Below are 22433 nucleotides of genomic sequence, written 5' to 3'. Positions count from 1 at the left end.
TCCTCACTGTTAATAAATTGAAGCTGCTTTGCTAAATGAGAAAGCTGACGAAATAATAGGCTGCTAACACTGCCCTGCTATTGTGATAAAAAACATAAAATTAGCCTGAAGTATACAGTACTTAATTTAGGAGGACTGTCACTCCACTTATGAAGCTTGTTAATGAATGACAAGAAAACGGAAAAGAATTTTATGGATAAGTTACTCAAAAGGACTAGGAGAATTTCCCCAGGGCAGGCATTTGAAAAGTAGAATATGCATATAGATGGCCCTGAGTCTGAATGCTTTTCTTCGTTGGTGTGTGTGAGAAAAGTTTTGTTTTTAAGTATACCATTCTAATAACGAGAGTTGTCTTAAATTTTGGAAGTAACTCTTTAATATTTGTCCATATGAGATTATGTTGATCATATCAAGGAAGGCTGTCTTTGGTCTCTGTTTGGGTTTAAGATTATGTAATGGAGTAAAGAGCGACTGGTTTTAAACAAATCTCCTCACATGTAAGCACATGTGAAGTGGGGGGTATGTGTGTGTGTGTGTGTGCACTTGTGTAAACCATTAGCCAGTAATTACTTTGTTCACCACGTGTTATCATCAATGATGGTCCCCATCTGTAGCGAACACCAACATCGTTCTCCTTTCTTGCCTGCACACCCTTTTTTTTCTCAAGCCCATTTTCTGAGGTAAACACTTTCCCCACTGGGCAGGACCACCGTCATGATGTTGTGAAGGCTAGAGCAATTATAATTTAGTTTTCTCTTTAGCCCATGACAGAGAGGTGGTAATAGGGTTGGGCAGGAGGGGAACAAAGTGATAATAGCGAAGGTGAGGGCTCAGTATATGCTGAGGATCTCCTGAGACCGTGGTCGGGAAAAGCGAAGAACCCCGCGGGTGGGTGAGAAGAGAGGCTCTGCTAATGAGGGCTCCCCCATCACTCCACAGCTACAGAAACCACAGCCTCTGCCCCTGGGACTCCCATGGACCGTGTCCGGCAGCCCTGGTGTACGAGGACCCCCTCCCGAGGAGGAGCTGGTTAAGAGTACAGAAACATCTGCTTGCAGAAAATGTTTTCTCCTAAGACACTGTCCCAGGAAAATGCACCGAGGAAAGGAATTAGGAGCATGTTAACTCCTACGGGTCATTAGGGTATTAGCGTAGAGTATAGCTTGAATGAACGAGGTTATTACCCTGGTTCTTCATGTAACAGATGCCCCTCCCCTCCCATACTCTGCACTTCTTGGAGAAAGAGATAAATGAGAAAACAAGTGGCTACCAGAGAATTATTAGGATATAATCTGGGCATTTCAGACTGACCTTGGTCTCCTGTCATGTCTGCCCTGAATTCCTGGATACTCATAATCCAAATCCCTAATTGGGAACCAGAGGCAGTTCGACATCAAGAATCTTTAAAAAAAAAAAAAAAAAATCGAAGCAAGGAGACAATACAGGAGCCTCAGGAAACGTGAGCAAGAACGCTTTCCTTTGCTATGAAGTAGCTGTGTGAGCTTGAACAATTAATTAGCTATTCTGTGCCTCAGTTTCTTTATCTATAAATGAGAGATTGGACTAGGTGTTCTTCCAAGTTCCTTACAGTGCTAACATTTATGGAGCTTCGTCAAGATATATGTGCATATCTGTGTACGTAATAAGATACAAATGATTTTCAGTACAACAATTATTGAAAAAATAAAATAAGCTTTCCCATACCCAGCTAACTAGCATTCCTCATTCCCCAGTAATTCTGGAGTTCAGGGCATGAATATTCAGTCTCTTGAATAGTCCCCTCTCTTACCGTGGTGTCCAGAATGAGCATATGCAGCTCCTTAGGGTGTCCCTATCTTGATAAGTAGTTCTGAGAGAAGCTGAGTCATTAAGTGGTATTAACTCTAATTAGTGATCAGAAGGGAATATAAATCAATAGTTTTCATGAGGCATCATGAGATATGTTGAAGCCCATTTCCTCAAAGTCCAAGCATTTCCTTTTGAACAAAGTAAGCATATTTGGGAATTTGGGAATGGATTTTCTTTTTTAAAGTCTCTGGAATACAAATTAGCCAATTTCTTTATCTGGGGGCCACAGAAGAGAGGTTTATATTGTGTGAATGAATTCTTAAGGACTGAAATATTTTCAAAAATAAAAACAAGAGGAATTGCTAATTTTCTGTCAACGGGGGAGATAGCTTTATGTAGGAGACCTCTTTGTTTTTCTTCCACTGTATTCCTAAAAGCAATTTTGACTGTGTGACCGTTTTAATGAAAAAATGCCATTGAATACTAATAACTTGCATCGTTGGGCTCTTTCTACATACCAGGCACTTTACATCCACATTTTAACTACCTCACACAGCAATCCCATCTGTTAAAAAATAACGTGCACCACCAGATGAGAAAGCAGAAGCTCAGAGAGGTTAAGTAACTTGCCCAATATCACCCAGAAATAATTGCCCAATATCACCTGAGTCTATCCTAGACTGTCTGATTCCAAGGCCTGTGATTTTGAGCACTGTGGTACTCTGCCTTCAATGTGTAATGTTTGTGTAGGGCTTGGCAGGGAGCCACCAGTAATAGACACTAACCATAGGTGATCTGGTGAGAAGCTGATCTTCACACGTTCAGTGGATCACATTCTCCTGAGACCAAACTCTTCGCTAGGAGTGTGCACCCTGATCTCCAGTGGGATCAGTTAGTACATAAAAAGAACAACTTACCATGCCAATATTGTGTCATTAAATCTACCATTAGGATAAAAATATCCAGGCTCTCATTCTACTTCTAGCCTTTGAGAAGCTGCGAGGACAAACTAAGACAATTCATTGCAGTGAGTGGTGAGAACTAAGGTGACTCGAATTCCTTGTAGCATCTGCCAGGTTAACATGCGCCCCGCGTTTCATCCCACATCAATTTCAGTCACCGGATGTGGGTTTATTCAAGAGGCTTCACAGGCAGCTGCTCTGTTGGCCAGCTCCACTACAACTTGTGCTGGTGAGTCAGATTTCATGCCCAATTAGGATACAAGGGGAGAGCTTCCCTTGTGTAAAGGACACAGCTGCTCCAGAATAGCAGCTTCAAGATGTTCAGAACAGTCTCCTAAGTCTGGCTGCCTCATCCCTTTCTGCAGGCACAGAGAGATAGAAGGAAGAACATTTTTTATTCCTTGGCCTTGAGTTGATGCAATTTTTTATATATAAATACCATTATATGTACGAAAGAGTTTGTGTATATATAATTAACACATATTAATTAGTTATAATTAATATATATTATATATAATACATATGTACACATATATTTCTTAGACTATATATATACATCTGGATATAGTATATATTAGTTTATATATTGTGTGTAGGTGTGTGTATGTATACGTGTGTGTATATGTGTTTATCTATTTGTGGCTGTTTTTGTATTATTGCCATATTCATGAAACTTATACAGACATATATATACACATATATATGTTAGATTTTATATACACACCACATAAACATATATAGCCCATGTACTAGTCTGCATAGTAGGAGTACGTGTCCGTGTATGCATATGTGTGTTTCTCTGTGTGTGTGATGCATATATATATAATCGCCATCCTCAGGTAACTACATTAAACACTTTCCCCAAGGGGTAGTTGAGGGAGGATCACAGTGAGGGATACTGATCTCTTGCACACGTTTGAAATGTTTGATCTTCATTTTTACCTTACCTCAAAATCCAGAAGCCAAAATATGAAATTTTCCAGATAAATTACTGCCCTTGTTTGCCCTTTTATCCTGAAATTGTGGACATAAAAGTGTTTTAGTGCCCAAATTATCCATATGACTGATATTGATCAAATTCACCCAATTGCGACTTGACTTGGCATCTAATACAGCCTTTGGAGACATGGTCTTAATTTTGCTCAGGGATTCAAGACACACTTGGTGTTTTCCTCTGTAGAATTGTGTTCTGTTTCAATTCTTGTTTGAACTTGTCTACTCCTTTTTCCAATGACACCCTATGATTTCGTTTCTGTTTTTCATTGTTTCCACTACCCACATGCGGTTGGTTGTCAAGTCCTCTCTCTTAGATCTTTGAAATGTCTTTGAATCCTTTGGTGACTTGCTTCCCTGCTGCCATTTTCCTGCTGTAGTCACTCACCACCTCCTGCCTGGACTGTTACTATTTCCAGGACACTGTGCTCTTACCGTCTTCCTCCTTCAAAACAAGCCCTACACTGGTAGCCAATTCACATTTATCATTTGCTGAACACCTACTAATTTATATCACTTAATCTTCAAAGCAACTCTCTGAAATATAATTTCACATATGGGGAAATTGGCCTCAGGGGAAACTGGTCCCTTAATTCCAAGAGCAGTGTTCTTTCCTCTACACAATGCATTTCTAAAACATGGATCTAATCCACTTCTCTTTAAGTGTTGGTGCCTCCCTTTTACCCACAGGACAAACTCTAGATTCCCTAGAATGGATACAGGACCCCTTACAATCTGCCTTTACGGTCCCCCAGGGCTCCTCCCCCTCCTCATCACTCACTCCGTGCTCTGGGTCTACTTGTCCCTTGACATTACTAAAATGTTCATGTACTTTTATGTGTTGATGTTCTTGTTCAAGCTGTTTCTTTTGCCTAAAATGCCTTTGCCTCCCTAGTCTGCTACATGAAGTTCTTGTCATCTTTAAGAATCATCTAACAAGACACCACCTCTTTATAGCTGCCTTTTATTTTTCCAGGTAGAACTATGTGCTTCTTTATCTGTGTTCATATAATTCTTTGTTTATGCCTCAGTTATGGTCCTTTCACATTATTTTTCCATTTAATAATAGGAAAATCATTGAATAAACAATTGCACATTTGTTGAATGGTATAGTGTATATAGATTAAAAAATATATTTTCAAAGAATATTGTATGATTTTGGAAAATATTGTATAATGGTAAGTAAAAAGGTAGAATGTAAAACTGAATGCACAGGAAGCTACCAATTTTTATTTATATAAATAAGTATTAATGCAAACTGTATGAGAAGAAACAAATTATATATATTTTAATGTTACCAAAACAGTGGTTATCTCCAGATGGTGGGATTAATGATTCCATTTTGTCTCGTAAGGTCTTTTGCATTTTCTAATTTTTCTTTATGAACAGGTATTACTTCTATGATCAGGAAAAAATTATTCTTTTTTTCACTTGGGTAGTTCTCCCTGCTTTGGATAGCTATATAATAATGTCTAAAATGGTTTTTTAGTGCAGGACATGAAGAAACTAAAGGATTTACTGAGTATGTCTGAATCTAGACTGTGTTTTAAAAACTAGCTTTGTGGTAGAAAAATAAAATATCATCATCATAATAAAGTAATTCAAACAATACAGAAGAATAAAAAGGGAGAAACAAAAACTTTCTTACCTCTCTCCTCCTTCATGTCCAGACCCATACCATTTGTATCAGCCAGCTAAGCAATGCTGTGGTCACAAACAATGCCCATTCCTTGGTGACTTATGAACATACAAGTTTTGTTTTGCTCATTCAACATGTCCATTGCAGGTTGGCTGAGGTCCTCCATTACATCTTCATTCTAGAGCTAAAGCTGAAGGAAATTGCAGCCAGAAACTCCCAGAACTGGGCCCTCTAAAGAGCTGAGCCCAGAGCACTGTTTGCCTGGATCTAAGGATGGTAGTTTGTCTTTAACATAAGCATATATGCAACCAATTATATTATGGGAACTATATTGTGGGACTGATTCCATTTCCTTTTCACTAGGAACTTGGTGAAACCTTTAACTAATGTGGCTTAATGGATTGTCTTGGTTCAGATTTCTATTCTTTCAGCTTCTAAGTTCTGCTCACACTTTATAAAATTTGTTCGAACAAACATTTACTGTGTCTCATTGCTCTGTGCCGAGATGACCACTTCCCTTTTTCTGACTTCTTATCAGCATTTACAGGGAATTCTCACACTTTGCAGCTACAATTGCTCAAAGCTCAGTTTTCAGTTAAGATGCCCTCATCAGCTGTATGTAAAGAAGACTGCAGTTCTCAAATTCACTGCTGTCAGTCATTGCCTTTGGAGACCAGCATTGTTGCCTTCATGTTGTGTTGTGTCTCTGTGTTAGCTGCTCATGCTCTGTCTCACATGCTGGTGAAAACATTGGTTTAAAATCTTGATTTATTTTGGCAGATAGGACAGAATCCAGATTTAGACTGACCTTCAAAATGTTCCTCCATGGAGAGAGTGATGCATGTGGTGGTACTTTCTGTGCAGTGATATGAAATATGCTGTGGGTCTTATTGCCTAACCATTTTGGCAAGGCAGCACAGCGTAATGAGTAACAGCATGAATTCTGAAATCAGACTGAGGTTAGAGCTTGATGTGGCTAAATACTGGCTATGTATACTTGGGAAATTCATTCAAGCTCTATTCGTAAGTTTTCTCAATGGTAAAATGGGAATAATAATCATATTACCTTACATGGTTATTATGAGGATTGAGTAATTTGATACAGATAAAATACTTAGTGCTGTGCCTGGGATATGATAAGCATTCAACAAAGTGAGATTATTATTCTTATTATTTTATATCCCCTGTGTTGGCTACCATTTTAGGAAAAATCAATTTATGTTTTTTGGCTAAAGAGAATCAATAAGTAAAAATTGGAGGGGTGGAGAATGTCAGCTCAGTATAAGGACATATTTTCCTATAGTGAGAGCTAGCAAATAATGAAATGAGTTTCCCCTCAAGATAGTGGACTTGGTCATCGAACATGCTCAGGCAACGTCTGAGCATCAATGCTCTATGAAATTAAATGTCAAACCAATGAAATGTGATAATTAATTGTTAAGTGGTTATTTTACTTTATTTTTTTTTAAGGTTGGCATCTGATCTAACATCTGTTGCCAATCTTCTTCTTTTATTTTCTTCCCAAAGCCCCCAGTACATAGTTGTATTCTAGTTGTAGGTCCTTCTAGTTGTGGCATGTGGGATGCCGCCTCAGCATGGCTTGATGAACGGTGCCATGTCCATGCCCAGGATTCGAACCAGCAAAACCCTGGGCCATTGGCGTAAAGAGCAGGAACCAAACCGCTGGGCCACGGGGCCGGCCCCTGCTAAGTGGTTATTAATAGTGCAATTTTACTATGTTCCTGAGTATTCTCTTGTTAGGCCATAATTTAGAAATATTCATGTATAGTATTCAGTTTTCATTTTTGTTCATTACTTGTGCAGCCTGCATAGTCTGTTGTATATATTATAGTAATCAAATAACATCAATGTGTAAATTGCAGGTTAAAGAGAAACCATGGTTAAAAAATATAAGGAAGGTGGAAACTAGATTTGCATTTGTTCATTACTGAAGGTACACAGCATTAGTTTCACTTAGTCTTCCCGAATGCGGCCCACACTTTTGGAGGCTGCTTCAGAATTGATAATGAATTTTAAAAGAGAAAGGCCCAATTTATTGTCATGGTATATATATACATATGTGTGTATGTATATATATATATATATATACACACATATGTATATATAATGTTATATAAAAATACATACCTTGCCACTTTTCCTTAAGATTGGTATAAAGTTTAAGGAAATAAATACATTTCATACATATCTTGACTCTACATAATAATTTCTACCCCTTTATTTCAGTATTCCATATCCCCTCAGAATTTGTATACTCATTTTTTACAATATTTCTTGCATGTGTAGTTTCATGATCATTCTTTGTGTTTTGCGGATGTGTAGGAGATATCTAGAACTAAGCTATGAGATCTCGCACTCTCTGCTTCTTCATGTCTCCTTAATCTCGCCTATGTCTCCCATTGCCATCTCAACGTACTTAATATATTGTCAAACATGCAGTATGCAATCAATAAGTGTTCACCAAATGTGGGAGAAAATATTTGCAAATCATACCTTTGATAAGAGGTTAATATCCAAAATATATAAAGAACTTACACGACTCAATATCAAAAAAACACCTCAATTAAAAAATGGGCAGAGAACTTGAATATACATTTTTCCATGAAGACATATAGATGGCCAACAGGCACATGAAAAGTTGTCAGCAGCACTAATCATCACGGAAATGCAAATAAAAACCATAATGAGATAGTATCTCACATCTGTCAGAATGGCTGTTATTTAGAATAATGTTATTCTAATAATAATAATATTATTATTATTATAATTAATAATATTATTTAGAATAATATTCTAAATAATATTGGTGAGGATGTGGAGAAAAAGAAACCATTGTACATGGTTGGCAGGAGGGTAAATTGATGTAGCCACTATGGAAAACAGCAGGGAGCTTCCATAAAAGATCAAAAACTGAACTGCCATATGATCTAGCAATTCCACTTGTATTTATTCAAGGAAAACAAAAACGCTAATTGGAAGAGATATATGCACCCCCATGTTCATTGCAGCATTATTTACAATAGCCAAGATACAGAAGCAGCCTGTGTCCACCAATAGAAGAATGGATAAAGAAGATGTGATATATATATATACAGTGGAATATTACTCAGCCATAAAAAGAATGAAATCTTGCCATTTGCAACAACATGGATGGACCTAGAGGGTATTATGCTAAACGAAACAAGTCAGAGAAAGATAAGTACAGTATGATTTCACTTATATGTAGACTCTAAAAAGCAAAACAAACAAAACAAAACAGAAACAGATTCATAGATACAGGAAACAAATTGATGGTTACCAGAGTGGGGAGAGGTTGGGGGAGGGGGTGAAATAGGTGAAGGGGGTTAAGAGGTATAAACTTCCAGTTATAAAGTGAATGAGTTTTGGGGCTGTAAGGTACAGCATAGGGAACATAGTCAATAATATTGTAATAAGTTTCTTTAGTGACAGATGGCAAGTGGACTTTTCGTGATCCCTTTGTAATGTATATAGATATCGAATCACTATGATGTATACCTGAGACTAATAGGATATTGTATGTTAATTATACTTCAATGAAAAGAATGTTTACTACCACATGATTGAATTAGCAAACTAATTATCAGATGGAAACTAAAATGAAAAAGGTTAGTAGTTTGTAAAATTCTTCCAGCTACCTGTCGTTTAAAACTATTTGTTCCCATGTCCTTAGAAGATTATGCTTATACCATTGGGTTAATTGTTAAAGAGATCAAAGGTAAATAATTAATGAAATCCTATTTTACTACATTGCTAAGTTCAAAATAGATTATTCCCTGATTCATTTGGTCCCATGAGGTAGATTAATTTTGGTAACTGATTTAAAGAACTTATCCATTTCCCCATGTCTACAAAATCACTGTATAAAGTCAATGCTAAAAATCATATAAACTAGATGCATTGGCTGGACACAGATAATGAAAAGATAATTTTAAAATAGCAGTTTAAGCACATGTATGCCCCCGAAAGTATAGGTACAGGTCTATCGATATTCCTATCAAATGACAATTTGGAAGAATTTTTTTCTTTAATAGATTCGGCTGGTTGAACATCAACTTCCTTTCCACCAACACAATTCTACAAAATGATATATTTACTCCTAATCTTAAAAGAGCACACAGTACGTGCCAGGCACTGTTTGGAGTTTTTGCCTGTACAGTACTATCTGAAATTGACACCACAATAGAAGATAGTGTGATGTGCATGTGCTCTCCCACAGCAACTGTGTGAGGTAGGAACGGCTAAAGGCCTCTTTTTACAGGTGCAGGAACTAAGGTACCAAGAAGTTAAACAACTCACCCTATGGCATCCACCCAAGAAAGAGATGGAACTGGAATTTGGATCAAGGCAACTACACTTCAAACTCTGTGCTCTGAACGTTACGTTATACGGTCTTCCCCTTTACAGGTAGTTTTACAAAACAAAATAGTTTTTAAAAGGTCAAAATTAGTCTCTTAACATCAAATGAGCTATTCTCCCATTGTGTTTCTAGCAGGGTGACCAATTTACCTTTTGTTACACCCAAAAGTGCAAAGAAGATATAGTTTCATTATTTTCCATTGCTAATATAATATTCCTCATGAGTCCCACCTTACATGGTAGTGGAGAAAATGAAATTAAATTCACTTTGGTAAACTTAGCAACACTTTAAACAGCTCTTTGGGTAGCTCAGTCACTTTCAGATAACTTAGTTTTTCAGATACTCTTCCCTTCCTCCTGCTCCTCTTCAACACGGGGTGGGGGGGTTGGAGAAATGGTGAGACCTGGTAGAGTTGGTCTTCAGCGGTGTGAGAGATGGGATCCATTGTGGTGGAGTTTGGTTCCATTTCTGATTATTCTGTGAGTCTGCTGCTACCATCTACTGTGTCTCCTGTTCTCTCCTCTCTTGACTTGGTCAAGCTCCATGTATTCGGTTGATTTGGTCCCAGGTCAAGTCTCTGGGGACTGTACTACCTTGCCGTTACAGCCCCCGTAACCCCCTGTTTATTCCTGATGGATCACCCTTGTCCATAGAACCCCTTTACTCCATTACTAAAGCAGCTCCATCTGAAGAGCTTTGCAACCAGACCCAGTGATCAACGCTCCAACCCTGCAAGGTACAAGCAGGAATTTCAGGGTCACATGCACACCATGCAAGGACTAAGTATGACCCAGGAGTGCTAAATAAAGCTTTCTCCACGTGTGGTGATGGCTCCTCTGAGTCGTGGATCTACCATTGGGCAGGTTAGTTATTTTTCCCCAAATCTCTGAACAGGAAGTGGAGCAAACAGCCTCCTGCTTTTCCCTTTCTCTCACCCTGTGTAACATGGGTCTCTGTTCTGGGGCTTTAGACCTGTTATGGCACAGGGTTTCCCTACCTCTTTGGCTTCTTTCTCCTAGAGAGGGTAGGTTTTTCCTTAAGATTTTGACCCAGGTGGGTCAGTTTCCTAAGTCATAGCTTCCTTCTGCCCACCTCCTTTCCCGGTGGCTATAAGTTTGTTTAACAAATGTTGAATAGTAGGCCAGTCACTCTGCTAATCACTTTAAAATATTAAATCAATTAGTTGAATTCACACAATCCTTATAATATCCCTGTAAGATAAGCAGTATTATTCTGCCTCTGTAGAAGAGGAAACTGAGGCACAGGAAGTCAAGTAACTTGCCTAAAGCCATGCAGCTGCCACGTGGTGGAGCCAAGGACTCGAACCTTGGCAGGCCTGGAGTCCATGCTTCTAGTCACCACACTGCACTGACTCTCACATAACACAATGGCAGACGTGGCTGGGCGGAGGGTAATTGGATTACTGAGAAGGAAAGAGAAACTTGGAATGAAGTCAAATTATTACATCCACGACATGTTCATAAGTTTGAATTAGGCTCACTTGGAAAAATAGATCTGAGAGGAAAAGAAATCACTCAAAGAACTCTTGAGTTAAATAAATATTTTGACTGCCAATAATCATTCTAGATTTCAACTGAAAGAGATGAGATCTCTAGAGGTATATACTTGAATAACGTTATTGTAATGTGTGGGCTTGCTGGTAGTTGCAGCAAAATTATTTTATTTTTGTTTATATTTGGTTTTGGTTTTTTATAGGTATGTGGGGTAGAGAGCTGGCTGTGTGTAGTTTAACTTAAGTAGTCCTGGGAGGCCCATCTACCCTTAAGCATTTCCCCGAGGACTAAATTCCTTAACTTTACTTTATCTAAACTTCCTCTACTTAAGAATCGCCTTGGAGCAGGTGATGCCTGGTTTTGGACTATGAGGGACTGGAAGGCAAACAAAGCAGTGCCATGTGATACAACTGGGGTTTGGGGGATCCTGACAAAAGAAAGTCATTTGGCACCTGGGGGTTGGGAGAGAGAGAGCACCAGGAAGTGTTAAGGTAGAATCACGTAAAATTGCCGATATTCACTTGTTTTGCTCTACAAAAATATCAATCTCATATGGTTTAATCTGAAGGAAGGGATTTGGAAATTCAGGTTATTTTGAAATTTTGTGTAGGATTATCCTAGACTCAACCTATACCCTTATTCTACTTAATCTCTTCTCTACCCTAATACTTTAATAAACATGAAAAATGACTCTAGGAAAACATTTACTTGTAACCTTTTAATTTTATCAGTAGGTATAAAACCTCAGCAAGCCCCCCCTGTCGATACAAACTGTTTTTGGTTTTTTAACTTGGGTTTTGAATCTGCTGTAGGATGCTTGCAGGCCGTCTAATGTTGATGGGCTACATTTTAAGAGCTTGTTTCTTGCAATAAAGGGCATAATTTACCTATTTTAAGACCTGATGTTAAGTAAGGATATGACTGCAATTTCCTCAACAAAAGATGGGAGAAAACCTTTGTTCATATCTGACATTTCTAAGGTATCAATTGCAAAAAGAAATGGAACGTGACTTTGAGCTCTTGGGGAAGTGCGTGCTGTGGTCTTACTGCTTTATACATAGCTGAAAGCATATAATATGAGAGTTTTGCTGGATTTTAGAAAGAACTCCAAAGAACTAGGCCTTTTAAGGTTTATTACATATTTTATTCAAGATAAGAAAGAAGTTCAAGCATAATATAAATCTTCTTTTTATAGATTAAATGTTGAAAGAACTTCCCATGGCTGACTTTGCAATACGGGCTATTTGAAGGCAAACCAGGCCTTCAAAAGTGTGTGGGTTCCTAAACTGGAATGAGGGCAGCTTTTCTTAAGTTATCAGGGATTATATACAGTGTTTTCAGCAAATGCGTGATGATGGCTGAGTCTCTGTATGTACTCTCCTCACACGTTGTTTTCCGCTCATGTTTACTTACTGTTAGATGTTTTGGGTTTCAGATATCTTAAGTGTATCAAATATGGATTTATTTCAGTTGTGAAGCTGTGCCTTTGATTCTCCCAGAGTTTACATGTCTCATAAAATTTTAATTAGAAACTAGGTCATCAGGATGTTTTCCCATATATTTAGAGAGGAATTTCTTTTACACTTCATTCAGATCTGCTAATGGGACTCCAGTCACTACTGAGTACTCAACAGCAGATAACGCAACAGCACTTCTGTTCTCTTGACCTAAGGCATCACTCAAATATTCCTTCTCAAGGCAAACAAGAAGCTGCTCCCTTTAAAAAATTTGTACTCAGTATTAATCATCTAAATTTAAAAATCTACTTTTATTCATAATGAGAACATTACTAACCTTACTAGTAATTGTATTTAATCACTGAGACAAATGTTCGAGTTTAAATTTGGCTACAACGTGTCAGAATCAGTACATAGAAAACTAACTTCAATGATTTTCCAGCTAAATGATAATGGTTAACATTTGTTGAAGGTGTATACGCAGCACTGTTCAAAGTCCATTACATGTATTAGCTCATTTGGTCCTCTCTACGATGCCGTGAGCTGAGTACCTATTATTAGCTTCATTTTACTCGTGAGAAAATGGAGGTACACTGGGTTAAGTCAAGGTCATGCGGCCAATGGGTAGTTATCCAAGGTCTGAACTCAGGCAGTCTGGAACCAGAGTTCGTACTTTTAACTACTATGCTATTTTGTTTTGTTTGAAATAAAGATTTTTTTTTTAAATGCAGAAAATAGAAACTTCCGTGTTTTCATTGGTCAGTTTTTGTTTCTTCCAAGAAGAGTGTTGAATCAGCGTCTCCTGAATTTCGAGTAGGACCAGAGATATCTACAAATAGGTTGAGTGGTTACCATGTTGGATTAAGTTAGAGGCTATTGATAGTATTAGGCATTTAAAGTAAATACGTAGCCATGTGAAAAGTGATGTCATCTTAGATTATCATTTCTTAAGCACGTACCTTGTGCTGGGCACTCAGCTGTGCTAATTTTATACTTTATCTCACCTAATTCTCACTGTAATCCTTCGAAATAGGTGCTGTTATTATTTACAGTGAATGAACAGGCTCAGAGAGGCTAACTAGCCTACAGATAACAAATGGTCATACTATGCTTTTAACTGGGTTTACCACACTCTTAAACATTAAGCCAGTGTTTGCAAATTGTGGTAAGATGTGCTGCTGGATCAAAATCACCAAGAGCACGATTAAAAATATCCATTGAGTCAAAATTTCTGGAAATTGAGTCTTGTTGAACTATTGATATGCATCCAGTGATCTCCAGGATACACTCAAACTTGAGAAGCATACCAGGCCAGAGTTTCTCAAACTTTAGTGGGCAAGAGAATCACCTGCAGAGCTTGTTACAGCACAGGTCGCTGGCCCCAAAGTTTCGTATTCAGTGAGAATGAGGTGAGGCCTGAGAATTCACATTTCTAACAAGGTCCCAGGTGACGCTAATATTGCTGGTCCAGGGGCCGTACTTTGAGACCACTGTGCTAGGCAATGCTGCTATACTGAGGGAGTCAGGAAGAAGATGTCATTGTTTAGGTTAAAATAATTTTCATACTATTCTTGCATTCTTTTGCCTTGTTAATTTTGTTATAAGTTATCTGTATGTGGAAATAATTGTAATCATTTCTATTTTCTTTTCAAACACAACGTTCTGACCATCTCTATTTTTGACTGACGTTTCCACCTATTATACATTTAAGAGTTGTATCACACCCTTTCTTTGAGTCCTAAGATCCTACAAATAATGCTTGTTACCACTTTTCTCAGGTTAAAAAGCAAAGTAAGGAATTGTTGCGGCTTCTGATCATTTAGGAAGTAGAGAGAGCACTTTTCAAATCAAATGGAACATAATCTAAAATCGCATGCATCTTCTGGCTGTCACTCCAGCCCCCATGGGTCCTCCTCCCCATCAATGGATGGCTGCTTGAGCACAAAGCCAGGTACAGTAAAATGCTTCAACTGGGGTATGTAGCAATTATTCTGTGAGTCGCTGAAGTCCTGCCTCACCAGAGAAAGCCAGCTGATGCAATTCTGCCTGAAGGGCTTTTCAGCAGAGCATCTGTTTTTTTGATACACTTTGCCTATTAATTTTTATCTCCAATGTGTTGGAACTGAGAAAAAAAATTTTTTCTCCTTGATGCCTGTCTGCTTATTTCTCATGTAAGTATCATTGATGTTTCTGTATAGCACATTCCCAGGAAGCAAGAAATGTTTTTGTCTTTAACATTCTCTTTGCTTAACTGTGTATTTATTAATAAGCAGATTAGAAAATCTTGAAGATATCTTCCAACCTTTTGTTTCTAAATTGTATCACATGCATTTATATATATATGTACATATATTTTTTAATCTCTTTTTTTGGGGGAGGGGTTTATTCCTCCAGGAGAAACACATAAACTTGTAGTTGAATCTATTCTAAGCTTTTTTTCTAAGTCACAACTGTATTCATTTCCAGAAAAATATAATTAGGAATACTATTTTCAGAGATAACCTATTTCTTTAATGTCACAGGGCTCTTTCAGGCCAAAGAGCCTTGGCACAGTGAAGCCACTTCCACCCCTATTAAATATACCGAAGATCTTCTCGTGATGAAACTCAGACACAGTTGTCACTATAGAAACCGCAGTAGAGATGGAGATACAGTTTCAAAAGGAAAATGCTGCCCGGACCTGGGAGACAGGTAGGATTTCCTAAAACTCTTCAGTCATAAATTAAACTTTGGTGATAGTAGGAATTTTTGAGAATAGTTTTGAACCTGCCTAAGGGTAGAAGAAATAAAACTTTGACACTTTTCTGAATTGCTCATATTACATAATTCCTCCAGGGTTTTCAGAAGGGATTATGCTGTGTTACATCTTGTTGAAGATGGCATTTTACAAGCTACCAAGATGAGAAAGTAACACTAACATTGCGTTGAAGTTGAAAGATATCATTTTTGCATTTTGTATACACAAAATTGGTCATTTAATCATTGGATTTGTTTGTTTCGAAGGGACAAGTGGTTGTACTCTTTAAATGTTTTATATTGCATGGAGTATGGCTGCCTGTTTTCTTATCATTTTAGTCGCATTTTACCTTCTTTCTAATAACATTTTTTTTCTTTTTTACAAAGCAACGGTGATAATAAGACTCTGAACCTTAAGTAATCTGTTATACGCCTTCCTTTATCTACTGTCATGCTTTTAGGCTGGTTCAATGCAGTGTTGAGGAGAGTAAATAAAATAACAACATTCGCTGTCTTTGTCTACCTAAGCTAAATAATTTGTGTTTGAACTACTGAACGGCTTAAGTAGAGGAAAAAAATGAAATGTTGAAATGCAATCACAGATACTGCTCGCCCTCGTAGCATGCCACATCACTCAACCTCTCAAAAGTCAGTAAGTATCATTTTCTTTTGTTTTATCAACACAGTATGGAACCAGCCTACAAGTATGACATTAGATAAACAAAGGCACAGAACAACTTACCTGCCATTCGGTCTTATTATTCTCCTTTCCTCCCTCCTTTCTTTTACTTATTCAGAGTTCAAACAGAAGAGGATATAATTTACATACTGTTGATGCCCCAAAGAATTTGGGCTTCAAACAATTTCCCATGTCTCATCCTAGAGTAAATAGTTGATTTATGTATTCATTGAAACTAAATGGGCAAAGGAATTATTAATGATTAGTGAGTTATTGTGGAGTATTGCCCAAGGGAAGAGAGAACAGGATCAGAGAGCTCTGGTCCTCCCATTCTACTAGAGCTTCTGATAAAAAGCTCTTGGCATTGTTGACTATTTATAGCCTTTTTTGGGCTATTCATGCATTTTATTACTAAAAGAAATTGGAAATAGCACAATTTGCAATAAATGGAATTTCAGCATAGTAGAGCCTTGAGCACTGAATTCTGGACTTAATTTTATTGGCCTGAGTCACATTTCTCACTAGAACATACTTCTAAGAAGCACCACACCTGCAGATCAAATCTTACCTTGGACTGACTTGCTGTTGTTTCATTGCTTATTACTAACTCCAATTATAAACACCACAACAGTAAAATCTGGCTGCCATAAATGCCTGCTAGAGGGATGAAACCGGAATAGTGTTTCTAATTTGGGTACATGCTTCTTTGAACATTTATGGAATTTTAAATGGTTTGGAGGATTTTGGAGTAAGGAGATGTGAGGATTATAAGGAAATATGGAAGAAACTCTTTTGCCAGAGTTTGCAAAGCTGAGATATCTGATGAATAGGAATAGACTTGCTGGCTTGTTTTGGTGAGATCCTTTCCTGATTGAGGACACTTAGCACAAGCTGATACACCGCTAACGCAAGCTAACATAAGAATTTCAATTAGGCACGTGTCATCAACTTCTCACATGTTTTCATGAATGTATGATGTTAAAAACAATCAAGTTTATGAATTGATATAATCCATGCATTTTCAACTAGCCACAACTTATCAAGTTCTCATATCTTTTCATAAAGGTATTATGTTAGAAAAAATCACATTTATGATTATTGTAATTCATCCAATTGATATAATAGAAACAAGAAGCAGTTTTTATTGATTCCTGCAGATATCCTCATACCCATGAATCTTGCATCAAAACCAAAGAGGAAGACACATTGACTGATTCAAACATCTCCAGGAAAACAGCCTGAGTTAAATAATTATTGAATTAATGAATAAATGATTGGTGAAAGAATTAGACTATTGGTACTTGTAGCACAAAGGATGGATATAATACTTCTTTTAGTGTGAAGTGACAGTCAGAAAAACTTGCACCATAATGCCCTGATAAATAGCTCAACATTCCCATTTGTAGGTATTCAAATTCAAGTTGAAAATAATTGTTTAATATAGTAATTGTCTAGTATTGACTATTGTTCATTTCTGCTTACTTGTCCCTTCCTTTCACCAGGAAAATCAGGACATTTAACACAGTGCCCAACACACGTTTTTTGAAAAATGAGAGAACAAATGAGTAAAATGAATAGGAATAAGTAAATATAGACCCATGCTGGAACTCTTGTTTTCTACTCAAATCATGTGCTCTGGGTAGATGGTACAATGCTCTCTCAGAGATGCCACACTCAAATGCACTACAAGGCTTCAACTGAACACCTCCCTTTCCCTGAAATGAGCCCTTCCAGGCGGTCTTGCTTTCTGCTGATCTCAGCTGTGTGTCTCTCATCTCAGAGTGTCATCTTCAATTTTTCAAAGGCGTGCAGCATTTCTCAGATACACTGGGTGCTGGGAAGGGATGTAACACTTCCCTCCTGTGAAGAGTAAGTCTTTTAGCAGATTATATTCTCTTGGCTAGAAAAATGTTGGACTATGGCTACTCCAACACAATTTACTAGTTTCAGCAACAGTTGCCACCTCTCATTCTTGTTTACAGATAAAACTGCAGTGGATTCTTTAAAACAACAGTGGATTCTTTCCTTTCCTGTGTCTTTGACTGTGCCTCTGCCTGGGGAAGAGTAGACACAAATTTTGGACCTCTACTTAGTCAGATGACCATGATTATAATTATGCTTGAAAGAAAATGGGGCAAGCATGATTCTAATTTTCTGAGTTAAGCTAGCAAATTGACTCGGTTGATCTTGAGTTTAGTGCCCAAGAAACACTTAAACCTGAGTTAAGAAAGCAAATTAACTCAGTTGATCTTAAGTGAGTGCCCATGAGGCATTGTCGCACATTAGGCAAATCAAGCATACATAAAAAAGCAAGAGACCTGCATCAACCACAATGGATTGCATAAGTTTCCACAAAAGGAAATCAAAAGTGATGGAAAACGTAAAGGAAAATGTTTTTTCTTTTCTCAAAAATCATGCTGTTAATTAAATTATTATACAAAGTAATGCCTTTCGAGTTTCTCATCTTGTTTTTGTTTTCTCTTTAAACAAATGCTGGCTTTGCTGTCTTAAGGTGTCTGGAAATTGTTTTCTTTGGAATTTGATTTTTATCTTTATAATAATTATAAAAGAAGAAGAACACTGTTATTTTAGGGACTGGAGACTAAAAACTGTGGAAACGGGGAGCAGTAGATTGTATTTAATTAGTTCTGGCATTGCAATTGGAAGAACGATTATAGGTGGTTTATCTCTTGAGCTGCTTCTTTTCTATCTGCAAAATGAAATGACAACATTTGGCATACATGAACTTATCTCATATAGATGTAGCCAAAAGTGACTAATACGGTCCTCTGCACACACAGTGGACATTCTTTAAATACTGTTGGATAAATGAGGAACAAAAGTATTTCACATGCAACGTGCTTTGGTTTCCTGCACAGCACAGTATAATAGAAATAGAATGCAAGCCATAAGTGTAATTGCAAATTCTTTAGTAGCCACATTAAAAATGTAGAAAGTTGAAATTGATTTTAATAATATATTTTAACTTAATATACCCAAAATATTTTCATTTCTGCATGTCATTAATATGAATTTTTGTGTGTGTGTGATGAAGATTGGCCCTGAGCTAACATCTGTGCCAATCTTCCTCAATTTCGTATGCGGGAGACCGCCACAGCGTGGCTTGATGAGTGGTGTTGTATGTCTGTGCCCAGGATCTGAACTCCCGAACCCCAGGCCACCGAAGCGGAGCATGGAAACTTAACCACTACAACACTGGGCTGGCCCCTGCAGTAGGACTTTTTGAGGGCTACCTTTGAGCACACTTCATGTAATTTAACAATGTTAATCTCTCTAACTGATGTGATATTAATCTCTATACTAATCAATTAAAGAAAGAAAAATAATGATCATTTATAACAAGAACTCACAGGATAAAATGTCATTATAAGCAGACTAGTGAGAAGTCAATCAGGAAAAATAAACAATTTTTGTACTGCTAAAGATAATATTTTAGTTTTCAATTGTCGCATAATGCCTTACCACAGAGTTAGTGGATTAAAGCAACGCACATCTACCATCTCATTGTTTCTGTGGGTCAGGAGTCTAGGCATGCTTAGTTGGGTTCTCTGCTCAGCATCACAGCAGTCTGAAATCAAGGATTCACGGGGGCTGACATCTCACCTGAGGCTCAACATCCTCTCTCAAGTTCACTGGTTGTTGGTGGACCAGTGGCTCCTTGTTGTTGTAGTATTGAGGCCCTCAGCTCCTGAAGGTCATCTGCTGTTCCTTGACACGTGGTCCTCTTCACAGGGTGGAAGTTTGCTTCTTCAAGGGCAATAGGAGAGCATCTTTTGCTGCTTCAATTCTCTCTGATTTCTCCAATCTCTACCTCTAAATTCTCTTTTAAAGCTCATATGATTAGGTTAGCCCAACCTAGAAGAATCTCCTTTTTGATTTACCTGAAGTCAACTGATTAAGGACCTTAATCACATCTGCAAATCCTTCCACCTTTGCTATATAACTCAACCTATTTGTAGGAGTGATATCTCATCACTGTCACAGAGCTCTCACACACTCAAGGGGAGAGGATTAGACAAGGCATATACACCAGGGGGTGGGGATCTTCAGGTCCATTTTAGAAATCCGCTTACCAATGAGAGAATAATTTTGTCTATGTGTGTGTTAGGTGTTTTAAACTTCTAAATACTATTGAAATTTAATAATAGAAATAAATATTTCAATATGTAAAATCTCTTTATTTTTCCTTCTTTTCCTAGTATTTCTTGTCTAAAACTTTTCTTCAAATTTCTATATATTCAAATTTCTAACTGAGCTTGATAGTCTCTGACCATCTTTTTTAGAGGAATTTAACCTATTCATATTTAAATATGTTATCATTCATTGTCTTTAAATTTACCTTTTTGTTATCTTTTACTATATGCTTTTATTTATGCTCTTCTATTGGATTTTAATTCTTTATTTCCCTTTAGATGAAAACTAACAATTTACTTTTAAAAACATTTTAAAGTATCAGCGTATTTTACACACTTGTTTTAAATTTTTTTTGTAATAAATATTAGCAACCAAATGAACTTGAAATTTCATACAGGATTACACATCTATATCCACACATGGAATCTAGTTTCTGAGATGAGCTATCCTCAGCCTGTGGCCTAACATCCTGATTCTACCATCACTTTTAATTAATTAAACAAACATTCTTAGGAATCATTAGGAATCTACTACAGGTTAGGCACTCTGTTGAAGATGCAGAGGTGAAAAACGCTTTCTTTGTCTTCAAAGGTCTTCTGAGCAAACAAATTATTGCTAAAATCATGGTTCCAAAAAAGTGAAAGCAGTAGTGGAACAAAAGAGAAATTTGCCGTCTTTGTTTAGAAAATGGTTCAGAGAGGATTTATATAAAAGGAGATCTTTGAATTGGGTCTTAAAGGGTGAATGAAGGAAATTCAGATCGATGGGGGAAAGGACATTTCCAGAAGAGGAAATAGCATACACAGGCAAGAGTTCAAAGACTGTATAGTTTGTTATTGCTGCTGTCCATGGGACTGTATTGGGAGATTAGGGTGGAAACATAGATAAGGATCAGATCAAAAAGAGCTTCTTACACATGCTAAATGTTTTTAATTTTCCCTCAATAAAATTTTAAAATTAAAATTAATTATAGTAGCATTATAAAATATTGTAATAAATAAATACATGCACATGATTGCAAAATCAAATAGTAAGAAAGACTTAAGATGAAAAACCTTTCTTAAGCCCAGTCTCACTTTGTAGAGTCACACATTTTAGATGCAACTCTTGCGGTCATTTAGCTCTCCTGTAATTTTTTTAAAATTTCTAAATGATATCTTTATTGTGCAATATTTTATATGTAAGTTTATTTTAAAAGTTGAAAAGTGACATTTTTATGATTAGGTAATTCTGTCTTAGGATAACATTTTTCTATTTTTTTATAGCTTTTTGTCTTTTCTGCAGTTTCTACTTGCTTTTATTTTTTCTTGCATTTTCAGCCTTTGATGTATCATTATGTTTTTTTCTAATATTGAAATTTACTGTCTATTTAGTCTATGGGCTCCCCTTTTTTGTAGGATTCTGGGCACTCTGTCCCCATATTCAAATCTGGTCTGATTGTTCTCTAGATCTGCAGTGTAGCTGATATTTTGAGACTTTACCGATGGCTCTGATTATATTATTTGTTTTCTTCTTTCTTAGATTATTTTTCTGTTTGGCTGGTGCACATCCTCAAGTTACTTCTAAGAAAGGGTATATGAGCCAGAAAGTGTCTGAAGCCCTGCAAATATTTTTATTTTGCCTTCATACTTGATTGATAGATTGATAAGACTATAGAGTTCTAGGTTGTGAATCATATAGTCTTAGAATTTTGAAGCCAAAATGCCATTGTCTTTCAAGATGTAGTGCTGCTAAAGCAACATGTGATGCCAGTCTATTATCTCATTTGTACGTGGCCTGAGCTTTTAAGATCTTCTCATTACTGTTGAAATTTCCAAATGACATGTCTGGGTATGGATTTTTCATGCGTTCGTTCATTCATTCATTCATCCTACTAGGGATTTCCTGAGTACTTTTAATTTGAAAACTGTCTCTTCCTTCAGCTTTAGGAAGTTTTCTTTTATTGTTTTTTGAATGAATTTTTCTCGTCATTTTCTCTATTCTTGAAACTCCAGTTAATCTGATATTGTGTTTTCTGGAATGACCCATTTATATTTCTTATCTTTTTTCCAATACTTTCTTCTTCTTTATATTTTTAACATATTCAAGAAGATTTCTTTGACCTATATTCT

This window comes from Equus caballus, chromosome 20, assembly GCF_041296265.1.
Source record: "Equus caballus isolate H_3958 breed thoroughbred chromosome 20, TB-T2T, whole genome shotgun sequence".
NCBI classification, from domain to species: domain Eukaryota; kingdom Metazoa; phylum Chordata; class Mammalia; order Perissodactyla; family Equidae; genus Equus; species Equus caballus.
Note: the sequence above shows the minus strand (reverse complement) of the source record.